This window comes from Lissotriton vulgaris, chromosome 4_1 (assembly GCF_964263255.1).
Source record: "Lissotriton vulgaris chromosome 4_1, aLisVul1.2, whole genome shotgun sequence".
Lineage (NCBI taxonomy): Eukaryota > Metazoa > Chordata > Amphibia > Caudata > Salamandridae > Lissotriton > Lissotriton vulgaris.
Window position 1 is genome coordinate 175,286,918 of NC_141691.1, and position 16,727 is coordinate 175,303,644.

The 16,727-nt window shown below is 49.9% G+C and overlaps 1 protein-coding gene across 2 annotated transcripts in view; it reads left to right on the plus strand.

The window, feature by feature from the left end:
- The window catches only part of SMARCA1 (SNF2 related chromatin remodeling ATPase 1), a 2,209,746-nt gene that overhangs the window by 229,445 nt on the left and 1,963,574 nt on the right, over positions 1-16,727 (plus strand). The window lies entirely within an intron of this gene.

The window sequence follows — 16,727 nt, forward strand, 5'->3', positions numbered from 1 at the left end:
TTAACAGAAATCACAGAGTATTCTGGACTTGACATTTTGTTGTAATTATGGGCTCAAACACCCCAGTAGTAAAGTGGATGGGTAAAAAGGAAGGGTTAGGTGAAGGTATCACACACAATAATTGGACACCTTGTAGCTATGAACTTTGTTGGTATGTGGAAAGTCTTATTTTCATTTTTTTCACTATTATTCCATGTGCATGGAGACAGCATTATTTTCACAAATATCCATCACTACACTTTGCATTGAATCTTTAAAGCCTGAGGTGTTGGGAAGTGGTCTTACTAATGCTGACTTGTTATACAAGGGTGGTGATACATCAAAAGGTTTTACCCATTGTTTGTCTGTGATGCTACATATTGGACAGTATTCATATGAGCCAGCCATTTTACCAGTCAGTAAAATAATTACATACTGCAAAAAGAGCAAATGTGATTTTAAGGCTCCCAGATTCTCTACAATGTATAAAATAATTACATCAAACCAATGATGGTTCTAAAACTTGCACCTTTAATCCAATCACACAAAGCTGGAGGAAACAAAAGGAAGACAAAGCAATGTTTACTGACTTCCTTAACCCCTTCCGCTGGTAGTCTTTCCCCTTTCCCCAGTGCTAAGCCTATTTTTGGCTATTTAGCATAGTTAGCGCTTAGGCTCCCATAAACTTTTGTCCACATAATGCCGGAGCACAGCCGGCACCTAGGGAAAGCTAGCAAACCTATACACCTTTTAAAAATTAGACACCCAGGGGAATCCAGGATGGGGTGACTTGTGGGGCTCTCATCAGGTTATGTTACCCAGAATCCCTTGCAAACCTCAAACTATGTAAAAAAATAAATAAAAAAAAACAAATTTCCTCATATTTCTGTGATGAAATGTTTTGGGAGCTGCACACTTCTACCCACCCAGCATTCCCCCAAGTCTCCCTATAAAAATGGTACTTCACTTGAGTGGGTATACGGAGGTGCTGCGACAGGAAACGGCCCAAAACGTGAACACCAAATATTTCCAGTTAAAATTGACCCTTTTTTTGCAATGTGCCTAGCTGTGGTTTTTGGACCCTAGATTAGCTGGCACCTAGGGGAACCTAGCAAATCCATATATTTTTTAATGCTAGACACCCAGGAGAATCCAAAATGTGGTGACTTGAGGGGGCTCTCAGCAGGTTCTGTTACCTTGAATCCATTACAGACATCACACTTTGTAAAGAAAAAAAAAAAAAAAAAAAATATATATTATATATATATATATATATATATATATATATATATATATATATATATATATATATATATATATATATATATATATATATATATATATATATATATATATATATATATATATATATATATATATATATATATATATATATATATATTTACCCAAATTTCTGTGATGGAAAATTGTGGCTCTAAGGGAAGCCCACTAACTTTCACCCACCCAGCATTCCGCCAAGTTTCGAGATAAAAATGGTCCCTCACTTGTGTGAGTAGGCCAAGTGCCCACGACAGGAAAAGGCCCAAAACTTACTGTGGAAATATCAAAATGATCAGAAAATGATCTTGTTTTGCAGAGTGGGCCCCTGCTTTATTTTTTCTTTTAATTATTTTTATTGAAATAAAACACCAGCAAAGAGACACAATACAGAGGTTTGTTCGAAGTTGCAAATTCTACATCTGGGAGGTCACAGGATATACAATACATACAGCTGAAAGGGAACTTCACGGGGGGTCATCAAGAGTAGTATTTCTAAGTGGCGTACAAATTTCACCTCTGTGGCGAATCCAGGGCCCCCAGACCTGTGACCACTTTCGAGGGCATCCCCTTGCAAGATATGTTGTTTTCTCCCTAAACATATACCAATCTAAATTGTTTTCCCATGCTTCCAGGGTGAGACGTTGCTCCGCTCCCCACAGGTGGGCTATATTTGTTTTAGCTAACATGAATCCCAGAGTGGCCCATTGTGTCTGCGAGGTGTTTAAGTCAGTGGGCTCCCAAATATTCAAGAGGCATCTCCTCGCCTCCGGTGTCAGGGAGACCCATTTTACCTTGTGTAGAGTGTTGTGTATTTTGCGCCAGTAGGTGGTGATATGTGCGCACTCCCAGATGGTATACATAAAGGTACCGGCAAGACCACAACTCAGGGTCCTGTGATGGAGAATCTATGTAGGATCTTATGCTGGACCAATCTCAAGCGGGCTGGGATGGCAACTTCCCTTGGGAATGACACTGCTGTCTGCCAATCTTCGTCATCAAGCTCTACCCCATCATGTACCCATTTGTCCCTTAACGCCTCAAAGCGATCTGCTTTGTGGTTGATTAGTTTTTTTATATATCAAGGAGATCGTTTTTTCGGGAAGGTGGCCATTCAGTATTCTATCCTCCAGAGGTGAAACCTCTGGGGGCTCCATATCCCCGGGCAATGCTGAGAGAAGCGAGTGCCAGACTTATACGTAGCGGAAATATTCAGCATTAGTGAGTTCATATTCCTCCTGAATTTCCTCGAAGGATTTAATCCTCCCCTTCCCCCAGATATCCTTGATAGTGGAGATTCCTATAAGATCCCACTTATCAAAACCTTTCGTCCTCCAGAGCTTACCTAGTCTCTCGGAGTCCCAGAGCAGGGTGGCCATAGTGAATTTGTCTTTCCAACCCAAGGAGCCTGTGGCATCATGCAGGATCTGAACTGCATGCTTCGTTGGCCCTGTTAATGCCAGTTTCTTCGGTCTGGAAAATAGGGCCCTGCTATACCTACCCCCGGGGAGAAGCCACCTATCCATGGCATATCCGGGATCATCAACTCGACCATATGTGCCGTGGTTAATCGCAGCCAGCTGGGAGGCCCAATAGTATCTTCTGATATCCGGGAGGCTGATGCCCCCATCATACCAAGTGAGTGTTCGTTTATTCAGAGTGATACGGGGCCTGCCATCCCATAGTAGACTCCGCAGAAGGCTCCCAATCTCACGGAAATAGCCAGCTGGCACCACATCCAAGGTATTCTGTAAGGCCTAAAGAAAGCGAGGCAATGCCATCATTATAAAGAGGGCTCCCCTACCCTACAACGAAAGAGGAATCTTCCGCCAGTTGGCAATATCACTCTTCAGCCTCTGCAGGGGGGGGGAGGAAGTTCCGGGCATACCTATCCGAGGGATCCAGAGAGACAAAGACTCCTACGTACTTGAACCCTTCTGTGTTGACCTGTATAAGACAGTTTCGCAGAGGGACAGGGGGGATCTCCCCTTAATACAAACAATAAGGATTTCTTCCAGTTGAGTGAGAGTCCCGAATATTTCCCAAAGGAGGCCTGGACATCGAGGAGCACAATAAGGGACTGACGGGGAGAGGTCAGGTAGAGCAGAATATCATCTGCATATAAAGATATGCGATCCGGGGGACCACCGCATGCCCCAAATAGTTGTTTCTCAACGTATTCAGGCAGCAAGAAGCTCCAAGGCCAGAGAAAAGAGAAGGGGGCCAGCGGGCAACCTTGACGGGTGCCCCGACCAGGCAAGAATGGAGTCGAGACTACCACTTGTGCGAGCGGTTCCGTGTTTAACAGACGCACCCACCTGATAAATTTGGGGCTGAACCCGAATTTGGCCACGACAGACCACAGATAGGGCCATTCAATTGTGTCAAAGGTCATGACGCGATTATGGCTGGCTCCCGCAGAGTGTGGACTCTGTCTATCACCCTGGGCAATCTACGCAAGTTTAGGACCGTATTCCTATGGGGCATAAAGCCCGATTGATCGGGGTGTATCAGACTGCTGACCACTTTCAACAGTCTGTTTGCAAGGAGTTTGGCAAGGATCTTCGGTTCAGCATTTAAGAGAGATATAGGTCTGTACGAGGCACAGTCCATTTTAGTCTTGCCTTCCTTATGAATCATGACCACCGTAGCCACTCTCTGTTCCCTGGGTAATATCCCTTTGTCTCTAGATTCCACAAACATTGCTTTCAAATAAGGTGCTAGTTTGTCCGGTTTGAGTTTGTAGAGTTTGATAGGAAGCCCGTTAGGGCCTAGTGCCTTACCAGAATTTAATGAACGGTTCGCTTGGGGCAATCTCATCCGCTGTTAGTGGGTTAACCACATAGTCCCGATCTTCAGGGGAAAGACATGGGAGCTGTATGTCATGGAGCAATACCGGGAGTCCGTTTCTGAGTGAAGGGAGCCCGATTTGTAAAGCATCCGAAAGTGGTCCGCAAACTCATCTACTATGGCCTGCGGTTCGGTAAGTGATACCCCTTTCCCCATTAGGAGCTCTGGGACAAGACGGCTTGCCCATTCTCTCTTGTACAACCATGCGATAAGCTTACCAGCCTTATCACCTAGGTCATAGAGACTGCCCTGTTGTTCCCTTCTAAGAGCCTTAGCCCTATCAGTGACCAGCTCTTTGTAGTAGTGTTGTTTCAGGCTCAACAGATGAAGTTTAGCCTAAGTTACCCCCGGTTCCAACTCTCCCTCCAATCTACTAATCTCAGTCTCCAGCTCCACCACCTCCCTCTGCTTCTCCCTCTTAGAGCCCGCTATCAAAGACAGAGCCTGAGCCCTGATAACAGTTTTGAAGGTCTCTAACAGGGACTGGAAAGAGGAGACCGACCCCACATTGTTGGTGAAGGATTCATCAAGCGTTGCAATGAGGTCTTTGTGAATTTTGGGATTATGCAGATACCAAGGATTGATGGGAGCCACCCTCCCAGCCGTGCCCCGAGTTACAACCATGTGGAGTCACAGCGGAAAATGAGATGCCTCTAGCCAAGTGTGTGACTTCAGTTGTGTAAGACATTTGTGCGGCGGGACTAGACTGTAGTCAATGTCGCGAGAGACTGTTGCGTGCCCTCGAGTGGAATGTATACTGCTTTTGATCAGGGTGAAGCAATCTCCAACTATCAACCAGGCCCATTGCATCCATGAAATCTGGTAGCCATCGCGCCGCCTGCCCGCCTCCCGTGGAGGATGCCAGTCCATCATACCAGAGACGACTGCGTAAGGGCACCTGCGTTTTTATTCCAGAGCTCGGCGGCCATCTAGGTAAACCTACCAAACAAGACATTTCTTTTAAACTAGACACCAGGGGGAGTCCAGGCAGGGAGGTGTGGCTTGCATTGATCCCCAACATTTCTTTACCCAGAATCCACTGCAAACCTCAAATTAAGCTACAAAAATCACACTTTCCCTACATTTCTGTATGGGAAAGTCGTGGGATAACCAGGCCAACACAAATATCCTTCACCCAGCATTCCCTCTTTCTCCCTATAAAAATGATACCTCACTTGTGTTTGTTCTCAAAGCAGAGTCAGCCTAAAAATGTATAGAGGGAAAAACTGAGGGGGAACCAAAGCAGGTCCATAAGGGCAGTTTTTTCCTACGTTTTTAGGCTTACTCTGCTTTGGGCAGGATATATGATGTTACCGCGCGTACTTTTAGCACGCATACCATTACCACGCATTTTTTACAACGCAGGTCATGTTACAACGAAAACCTTTACAATGCAAAACACTACAACGCAGATACTATTACAACGCATACCATTACAACGTAAGTATAGGTAAGTATATAATATTTATATATAATGTAAATAATTGTTTTTTAATAATTTAATTTAATTTTTTATTATGTAATTATTAAATAATTTAATTAATAAAAATAATTTAAATTTTATTATTTGTAAATATATGTTAAAAATACCCCTAAACCCCAAAACGCAATCCCAACCCTAAAACCTAAAAATACCCCTGTACCCCAAAAACCAATCCCAGCCCTAAAACCTAAAAATACCCCTGTACCCCAAAACCCAAACCCAGCCCAAAAACCTAAAAATACCCCTGTACCCCAAAACCCAAACCCAGCCCTAAAACCTACAAATACCCCTGTACCCCAAAACCAGCCCAAAAACCTAAAAATACCACTGTACCCCAAAACACAAACCCAGCCCAAAAACCTAAAAATACCCCTGTACCCCAAACCCAGCCCTAAAACCTAAAAATACACCTGTACCCCAAAACCCAAACCCAGCCCTAAAACCTACAAATACCCCTGTACCCCAAAACCCAAACCTAGCCCTAAAAATACCCCTGTACCCCAAAACCCAAACCCAGCCCTAAAACCTAAAAATACCCCTGTACCCCAAAACCCAAACCCAGCCCTAAAACCTAAAAATACCCCTGTACCCCAAAACCCAAACCCAGCCCAAAAACCTAAAAATACCCCTGTACCCCAAAACCCAAACCCAGCCCTAAAACCTATATATAAATTTAAATGATATACTTACCAATACTTACGTTGTAATGCTATGCGTTGTAATAGTATGTCCGTTGTAGTGTAATGCGTGGTAAAGGTATGCGTGGTGAAGAGTTCTGCGTTGTAATAGTATGCGTGGTAATGGTATGCATGGTAAAAAATGCGTGGTTCGGACTGGACTGTTCCCATGAGGCACAGGGTCAGAGCTGATTTGCATATAGCCAGTGTCTAACCCAGGGTGGTGTGGAGTGCAAAAAAACGATGGATTTAGGCCCAGATCCTTGTACTGGGGTGAATGTAGGACATTGTTCTACATTCTGTCCATCAACTGTGTTTTTTGCAATTTTCACCCCGAGTGTGCTGGGTATACTCAGACGTGAGTCCCAGGCTCTCCACACCACTGGAGTCAAGCTATCCAGGCTGATGAAGGCTGATAGCCAGAAACCGGTCCTTGGATGCTTGATTCCGGTCTGGGAAAGACATGGCTTGGTAGTTCGGACTGGACTGTTCCCATGAGGCACAGGGTCAGAGCTGATTTGCATATAGCCAGTGTCTAACCCAGGGTGGTGTGGAGTGCAAAAAAACGATGGATTTAGGCCCAGTCATTGGAGGATGATGAGAACATTATTCAATCTGTAACTGTGCCCACTGTGACTCATGGTCATAATGAAGAGGAAGGTTGTAAGATATCTAGTAACCTTGACTTAAAAGAAGGGGGAAAATGCAGAACAGCATGTCCCTCGACAGGCGGAAAGGATCTGGGTAATGATTCTTTGGGTGATCATTTAGTAAATGAGAATAGAAAATCCTGTACACACTAATTTTGGAACGTGGCAGGACTGAGGCAGAAAATCAGTAATCCTTCCTGAAAAAGCGTTATAAATGGATCAGACATTCTGGCTTTGCAAGAAACCTGGTCCACTGATCCAGTGTTTTTAAGTGGGTATAGAAGTTTTTTTACTCCGGCTGTGGGGGGTCAATATGGGAGAGTAAAGGGAGGTCTAATTAAGTTACTCTCTAATCGGCTCAAGTATGAGCAGGTACATTTTATGGCAAAATCTAGTTATTATCAAGTAATTACGTTAAACGAGAAGGGAATTAATTTTGTTCTCAAATTTTTATAATGTCCCGAAAAATGAAATCCTTAGCACCTTAAAAATGCTGAGGGAGGATATTCAACATGAAACTGATAAAAATGACAGGGAAGTAATAATTTTATGGGGGGGACTTTAATTGTCCACTCTGTAAAAAAGGCAAACAAGGCATCTGTGGCCTAATGTTAGAGCAGGACATCAATTTAACACATTTCGATCATTCTTTGATCGGGGATACATTAAATGAAATATTGTTTATGTATAATCTGGGATATGCCAATGAAATTGCCCAAAAACCAACTCCTTTTGCCCCCACATTTATTGGTAGAGGGGCATTTACCACAATTGATTTTATTATTTCCTCAAATAGCAATAGCCATAAGATTAAGAGGCTAAGGACTATGGAGGTACCATTAGGTGACCATCTGCCTCAAACAATGGAGGTTGAAAACCCACTCTTTGAGCCGCATGATGATGTGCTCCCCTTATGTATAGTTTCTGATGTGGTTCTTGGGAGACGGAATGGGTATTCTCTAAAATGGGGTAAGGTGGTCCCAGAAATGTTCCTAGGAAAATTGTTGAATGTCTGTTCGGATAGCTTCGCGATTTGCCTGAATGAGCAGTCTAATATAGAACAGATTATAGAGCATTTCAACATTATAGCTTCCACAATCAGAAACAGCTTGTGGGTGGAGGCAAAAAACCGGGCGAAGGGTAATAAAGGTTGGTTTGATAAAGCATGTACAAGGGCACTAATTGATTTGAAACATGCTATTCATATGACACCCCGAGATCCCTTACAAATTAAAGCCTTCAGGAAAATATATAATGAGGCCTTAAAGAATAGGAAAGGTGTAATAAAAAAGGAGGCCCTAGAAGCTTTATGTGCAGCGTCACAGTCCAAGGATGCTTCTGCTTTTTGGAGGGCCGTAAATGCCCCCCTTCTCTATGACAACGGCAAGGCACGAATGGAGATTGCTATTGCCGAGGAGGATTGGGTGGAACATTCTTCTAACCTCTATAGGTGCCAAGATGAAAGTCCTACAATAGGTCCTATTACAATGGGTAATATAGGAGCAGGGGATGAGAAACTGGTGATAACCCTGGAGGAAGTAATGTCGGGTTTGAAAGTAACAAAAGGTGGCAAGGCCGCAGTTCCTGATGGGATCCCAGCAGATCTGTATAAAGCCAATAGCGAGGTCTGGGGCCCCATGGTATTACAACTTTTTAATGCAGCACTAGCAAGGGGATTGAACACGTCCTGGTTTACCTCGGTCATTGTACCGATATACAAGAAAGGAGACAGGCAAAACTGCGCATGCTATAGACCAATCTCCCTCTTGGACTCTTCTATAAAAATCCTTGGCAGAGTTATCTTGGCAAGACTCCAAAGTTGGGCCGAGGAGAATGAGATAATGAGTGATCTATAGTTTGGATTTCAGAAGGGCATAGGAACAATCAAACAATGTTTATATTTAATGATTGTTCAACAAAAATATACCAGAGTAAAAGGAGAACGCCTGTACCTTACGTTTGGTGACCTTACGTCGGCGTTCGAATGTGTGTCACACGTGAAATTGTGGGAAATTTTAGAAGGGTTGGGCGTGGAACTTCCAATCATTTGCTTTTTAAGAGAATTATATGCGGGAGCCACAGCATCGGTTCGTTATGGAAAGGGGGTGAATGTACCAGAAAAGTTTGGTGTTGGACGTGGAGTACGCCAGGGGTGTGTCCTGGCTCCTTTTTTATTTCTGGTATACATTAATGGACTTGAGCGACATCTGCTGCAGGAGTGCAGGGATATGCCTAGGGTTGGTAAAAGATCAATCCCTGCACTCTTGTATGCAGATGATGCAGTCCTAATGGCACGGTCCCCCCTGGCCCTTCAAAATTTGATAACATCTTTTGAGAAGTTCATGATGAGTTTAGATTTAAAAATTAGTTGTAGTAAAACCTTCTCCATGAACTGTGGCAAAAGAACCGGAAAGCAGATGAAAAGAATGTTCATAAATAACGTTCCTTTGGAAAACACCTCTTCTTTTCCTTATCTTGGCATTTTGTTCCATGAATCGGGGGATTGGACAAGTGCAGTAAAGGCCAGAACTCTTTTGTTCCTAAAAACAATAATGGCCTTAAAGAATTTTATAAAAAAGCTGGGTAAAAAAACAATAAGAGAAATCCTAATTATATATAATGCCACGTGCAGATCGGTAGCTTTGTATGGCTCGGGTCTATGGGGGTATTTGAACATAAATTCAATTCAAATAGCTGAAAATAAGTTTATGAGGGATGTGTTAGCAATACCACAAAGTGTGGTGACTTATATCTGCCACACTGAACTTGGACAACCTCATATCTGATATAATTAGAACACAACCCATCCTTTTTTTTTTTTTTTTTAAAGCGTTTATTAATGTTCAAGGGTGCAGTACATATAGCAAAGCCTACAACCCAGCGGGCCGGCTGCAAACGAACGGTGAATCGTGAGGGTGCTGGTCAGCATAAGAGGGTGTGCCATCGCGCCCCTTGAGTCCCTGGTGCACTAGGACATAGATAGTATAGTCTCATTACCTCGAATCAAGAAAAGAAAATGTCCAGAAATGACGTCTTACTTTTTCATTTTTTCTAGAACTGGGCCATGAAATCGGCAAACTTAAACAAAACATTTCGTATCGGTGTGTCCCAATGTTCCTATCGTAACTTCACCACTTAAAGTCTGTCCCACTTGCACGGTGTCAGTGGGAGACACCTCTAATCTGTGTGGTATTTGTCGTTGTTGTTACAGTACATCAGGAGATCAGAGGTGTGCATGCGCAAGTGTTCTCGGACTCAGAGTGGGTCAGCTCCTTTGGGCCATGGTATGTCGCCGGTCGCCGGCCTGGTTAGTGGAGCATGTGGCAGTCAGGTGGAGTGGCCTCGCTGTCGGTGTAGCAAGCGGCGCCTACGCCTGCAGTCGCCGCCTGGGGCGCCTCTGACGGCTGCCACCCTCCGTAGCTTGGGGGGTTGGGGAGGCCGCCGTCGGCGAGCAGGGGTCCGATACTACAAACATGTGAACATATATGTGAAAGGGGGGTGGGGGGGGGGGGGGGTGGAGTGTACTCGCGGGGGCGATGTCTGCAGCTCTGTGTTTGGGGCTCAGTGCTGGGCAATGACCGCTGGTGGGCGCCCGCGTGGGCGTCGAGCCGTGTCTGAGGTCTACGCGCGGGGTGATTCTAGTCGGTGTCGGGGGGGGGGGGGGGGGGGGGGACGGCGCCACATGTGGTGGTTCCTGCGATAGTCAGTAGCCTCTGTGACCCACCTCCTGTGTCGCTTATTGTACGTGAGCCCCCTAACAGTGCCCTCCCCCTGCAGGGACCCCAGGATGCCATCCCAGAGCTGTGCTATCGGGAACTGCCTCAGGCCCGCTATCTCTTCCCGGTGGAGCGCCGTGCCTTCCGCCCTGGCCCAGTTAGTAAAGGACGCGAACCAGTGTTTCGGGGTGGGCGGTTCCCGCCGTTTCCAGTGTCGTGTGAGCAGCCGTTTGGCCGTGATAAGGCCCAAATCCCAGAACCGTGCCTGTGTTTTGTTCAGCTTGGTTCTTTTATAGAGTCCGAGAATGCACGCCTCCCACGTGTCTGGCAGACCCGGGCCCGTGCTGTGATTCAGGAGTGAGATCACCTCCCCCCAGTACGCGGTCAGGGTTGGGCAGTGCCAAAGCATGTGCAGGATATCTGCGCCCAGCAGGTCACATCTGGGACAAACGGCAGTGTCGATCGCGAAGTATCTGTTTATTCTATCCGGCGTTAGATATGCCTGGTGCAATATGTACAGTTGGATGATACGGAAGCGGGAATTGCGGGGTACATTCACGGGACTAGCTAGTACTAGGTTCCACTCCTTATCTGTCCAATCCCTCCCTCGGTGCGTCGCCCATTTAGCCCTGATCTGCTGTGTGGGTGTTTGCGTGTGGATGAGAAGCGCCTGCGCTAGCCAATGCGTGATATGCGAGCCTCTGCCCATCACATGTAGATATTGGATCAGGTGATGCATCGGCGGCTCATCCTGGATGTCACCCCAGGAGTCAGTGTATGCCCGCAGTACCGACGCATGGAATAGGAATTGCCCGTCCGGGAGTCCCGTGGTGTCCGATAGTTCCGCAAACGGGAGCAGGGCCCCGTCAGCGTACAGGTCACCCATGGTCTCTACTCCAGCTGCGTTCCAGTGGTCTAGATTGCGCGGCGTAACCATCCCGCTCCTCCTGGGGGTGCCCAGCAGGGGGAGGGCAGGAGCATATGGTCTGACATTTTGTGTCAGCTTCAGGCTGCGGAGAAAGCATTTGCGGGCCACGGCCATTTGCAAGGGCAGAGGACGGGGTCCTGTGGTCAATGGGTGAAACAAGGCGCATATCTGGGGGTGGGTCCATTGATAGTCCGCAGTGGCCGTATCGTCTAGATGCGTATCACTGAGCAGTACGTCACCCATTGGAGCTGTGCAGCTAGGTAATACAGCTCCATATTGGGGACAGCCAATCCTCCCTCCGCGGTCGGGGAGTACAGTTTGGCCAAAGCCACTCGTGGTCGTCCCGTGTTCCAGATCAAGCCGCGAAGCATTGATTCCAGGTCGCGGAATATCCGCGTGGGGACATACGTGGGGATGTTCGCAAAGTGATAGAGCAGCCTAGGGAGCGCTATCATTTTAGAAAGGGCTATTCGACTGGGCACGTTCAGCGGTAGAGTTTTCCAGAAGGACATCTGGGCTCGCAGGGAGGAAATGGCGCGCACCAGGTTGCCCTCTAGTATGTCCTGTGGGTCTCTATAGATGTGCAGCCCTAGGTATTTAAACGTGGTCGGGTACCAAGCGAGCCGGGCTCCTCCAAGATGCACATCGCATTCCTCCTGGTCGCGACTGAACGAGTATACCCCGGACTTGGCCCAGTTGACTGAGGCCCGAGACCTCCGCGAAGGTCTGGAAGATGTCCGATAGCTCGGCCGGTACCGCAGTGAGGTCCCGCACATAAAGCAGCAGGTCGTCTGCATAGAGGGAGACCGTGTGCGTTCCGTCAGCCAACGGGATCCCCCATTCCGCTCCTCTGTCCCGTAGCAGAGCCGCCAGCGGTTCAATGGCTAAAGAGAAGAGGAGGGGTGACAGGGGGCAGCCTTGCCTGGTGCCTCTGCGCACCCTGATCTTCTCCGACAGCAGCCCACCCGTCCTCACTTGGACACTGGGTCTCTGGTAGAGCAGTCCGACCATGTCTGCAAAGGCATCTCCCACCTCGAATCTGTCCAACACTGCTCCCAGGTACGGCCATTCTACTGAATCGAAGGCCTTCTCCAGGTCCAAGACCAGGCACCCCGATCTAGGCCAGTGCGTCAGAGCCGCTTCCTGAATCCGGAAGAGGCGGCGTAGGTTACGAGACGTGCTCCGCGCCGGCATGAAGCCGTTTTGATCCGCATGCACCAGCGCTGGTACCTCCAGGGCCAGGCGGCGGGCCAGGAGGGAGGTGAAGATTTTATAGTCAGTATTCAGCATGGCCAACGGCCTATAGGACCCCATGAGTGCGCCATCCCTGCCCGGTTTCAGCAGCGAGACCAGATTCGCCTCGTTTAGCGAGTCTGGGAGCGCTGATTCCTCCATCGCAGTATGGTACAATTTGAGCAGCTCCGGAATCAGCGTGTCCGAACACGCCTTAAAGAATTCGGCGGGTAGTCCATCCGGGCCAGGTGATTTGCCGTTGGACAGTGCGAAAATGGCCTCACGTATTTCTTCCGATGAGAAAGGCGCCCCCAGGGCGTCTTGCTGCGAGCCTATAAGGGAGGGCAGCGGGATGTCTGCCAGGTATTCTGCTATGTAGGCCGCGGAGACTCTCAGTTGCGATTTGTATAGCGCCCGATAGTGCCCCACAAACGCCTGATGTATCCTGATTTGGGTGTATACTAGCTCTCCCTCAGCCGTACGGATGACAGATACTGGCTCCGTGCGTTCCTCCTGCCTGACTAACCAGGCCAATAGCCTGCCGGGCTTGTCACTGTGTTGGTGCACTCGCGCCGAATGGGCCGCAAAGTTGACGTGTCGCAGCCGTTCCAGGAGTGTGTCGTGCTCCGCCCGGGCCGCCTGCAGCCGGTCTCCCGCACCTCCCACCGCCTCCTGTTCCCTGCCGAGTAGGTCCGCTTCCACCCTGCGCAAGTCCTCCTCCAGCTTCCTCCGTATGCTCCCCTGAGTGCTCAAGCAATGTCCCCTTACCACCACCTTGAGTGCGCCCCACTCTACTCTCGGGGAGGACGCTGTATCTGAGTTGTCAGTGAAGTATTGTGCTACGCAGGCCTGCAGGGAGTCTCTAAAGGGGCCATCTAGCAGTAATTCAGGTTGCAGTCGCCATGTGGGGATTGGTGGGTGCGGGCGTTCCCAAGCCATGTGTAGTGTGTGGGGGTTGTGGTCCGAATGTGTCCGACCCAGATAGTGAGAGTCAGTGATATGCGGCAACATTTCCGTTGACACCATGTATCTGTCAAGGCGCACGTGTAACGTATGCGCTCCCGAGAAATAAGAGTACACCCTAGTGTCAGGATTGTGCGCACGCCATGCATCTTTCAAATCCCACTGTGTCGCCCACTGTGTGAGTGCCCTCGTGGCCCCCTGGGATGCCGCCTCTGGCCTTGGCGGGACCGAGCGGTCCAGCACAGGGTCCAGTACCGTGTTATAGTCGCCCCCTAGTATCCATGGGACGCCGTGCCAGGGCGCCAGTTTCTCCGAGACACGCGCCAGGAAGGCGCCCTGATCCGTGTTTGGAGCGTAAATGGACGCCAGGACCACCGGCCGCCCGTCTATGCGACCCTTCACCAGGACATACCTCCCCTCCGTATCTGTGTGAACTTCCGACATCACGAAGGGGGTTCCCGGCTTTACCCATAGCAACGCTCCGCGGGCGTATGAGGAGTATTCAGTGGCATACAGTTGTCCCCTCCATCTCCGCGCTGTCACCTCCGCCCCACTCAGGTGTGTTTCCTGCAATAGCGCTACTTGCACGTTCTGCCTCTTCAAGTAGGAGTAGATTTGATACCTGCGCGCGGGTGTGTGCATACCTCTAATGTTCCATGTGCATATTTTTATGGCAGACATTTTGGCAATACACAGTCCCCCCCGACATTCCCAATAGTAGCGGCTCCACCAAAGGCCCCAGCAGCGGCCCTCCCAGCTCTCCCGTTCCCACCCCCCACAGTACACTCAGCAAAGTCCGGGAAAACATTAGGACAGGGAAAAAAAACAATGAATAACAACAACCAACAGCGGGCTATCCCCACTAAAATACCAAAAGGGCAGTGGCAGAACGGGCCACCGTCCACGCTCTCAAGGGAGAGGAACATTCTTACTTGTCTAAGGGGCAGTGCGTGCTAAGCACAAGTTCGGCAAAAAGGATATATAGTCAGTTGGTGGAAGCAGGTCGCTTCCCTGAGCCATTCAATACAGGACGTTAGTGGCCACCCACTGCAGTCCGGTGCTCCAAGTAACCCTTCCTGTGTGTGGCCATGTGTGGATGTGTACTGAATGACCACCCCTTCAGTGCCCTCCCTGCTTACCACTGGTGCCATAGGGCAGTACTCACTGTTCCAGGTGTCCACAGTTCGGTCAGCCAGCAAGGGGGGGGGGGGGACGGGGGACGGTGGCCCCAGCAGTGGCGGGCGCCAGTCGCGCATCGTTGTCCAGTTGACCACTGCCAGCCCACCCTCGTCGCGGCAAGATCAGTGCAAACATCACCTGTAGAATCAGTGGATCAGGTCAGAGGTTTGCGGCGTGACGATGGGCAGTTCCACCGAGATCTGCGAGTTAGGGATACCGTATATGGCCTCATCGTCGTCGCTAGGTACCGGCTGTTGGCCGTCCTCCCGGGCTGTCTCTTGGGAGGGTGGGTTGCTCATTTGGGAAACCTTCTGTAATGCATCGCGTTGTTCTTGGAGCATCTGGTCCAGTGTTGGAGAGTGTCTCGCCCCTTCCTCCGCGTGCTGGGACTGTTGTGTCCTGTGTCTGCGGCGGCGTCGCGGTCCTCGTGGCCTGGTCCTCGCCTCGCCTCCGCGAGAGTGCTTTGGTGCCGTGTCCGTGCCCCCGTCCAGCCACTCGCTGGCCTCCACGGGTGTGTTAAAGAAGTAGGTGCTGTCTCCCGCCACTACTCTCAGCTTGGCGGGGAATAGTAGGGAGTACTTGAGGCCCGCAGTGCGTAGCCTCCTCTTCACTTCCATGAAGTCGTGCCTCTGGCGCTGTACCTGGATAGTGTAATCGGGGAAGAACATGATCGACGCATTGTCTATGCGTACCTCGCCCAATCGCCGTGCCTCTCGCAGTATCGTGTCTCTGTCCCTATAGTTCAGTATCCTGAAGAGCAGCGGCCTCGGGTTGGCGCCGGTGGTATAGGGCCTCGTTGGCACCCGATGCGCGCGCTCCACGACGAAGTGCGGTGACAGCGAGCCTTCGGGCAGAAGTGTCCGCAGCCAGTCTTCCACATGTTCAGCCGGGCGGGCCCCCTCCCATTTTTCAGGAACCCCCACGAGTCTAATGTTGTTGCGCCTCGCCCTCCCTTCCGCATCCTCGGCCCTGTCCTCCAGGAACTCTACTCTGTTCAGGAGGTCCTGCACTTGCCTGTCTGTCTGAGTGACCTTGGGCTCGATCTCCTTCACTGCGCCTTCCAGGGTCTTGGTTCGGTCGGACAGTTTCCTGTGGTCATCACGCAGGAGGGTCAGGTCCACAGCGACCCCATCTATTTTGGACTCCAGAGAGGTTCTAGTTTGCTGGAGGGACTGCTCCATTCGTTCCATCGCTGCCAGCACGCTGTCGAGCCTCGCGGCCAGTTGCTCGGCGGCCATTTTGTGTATCTGTCTGCCAGTCTTCCCCTTCGGCGGGGCCCCACCAGTCCCTGTGCGGGTCCGCACACCTCCGGACATGTGTGGGTGGCGCCTGTCCGGCAGGGTTGTCCCCCGGTGCTACTCCAGTGACGGTGTCCCCTAAAGTGCTCCTGGGTTGGGGCTCTGCGGGTGCCAGCTGTTCCCTCAGGTAGGTCGCCGTTGTTGCCCCCGTGGGGGGGGGGGGGGAGGGGGTCCTCCAGGGAGTGTTTCGCCCTACCGCCCCGTGGCTGCGCCTCACCGGCTCGGATGTAGCAGTGGCCGAGGGGGCGTGAGCGACACGTGTGTCCGCGTGGTCTGGGCAGGTCGGTCAGGGCCCGGTCTTCTCTTCACTCATGCCCCATTGTCTCTCCGGCCGCCTTCACCTCCCTGTGGGGGGGTCTGCAGGAGCGCCCCTCCGTGTGTCTCCAGTGCGGGGGGGAGGATGGCTGACCTGTCTCCGGTGGTGCGCCGCCCCCCGGTCAGGGTTCCAGGTCCTCAGCGTCTGGCTCGGGGGCCGCTGCCTCCTGCCGGCCCC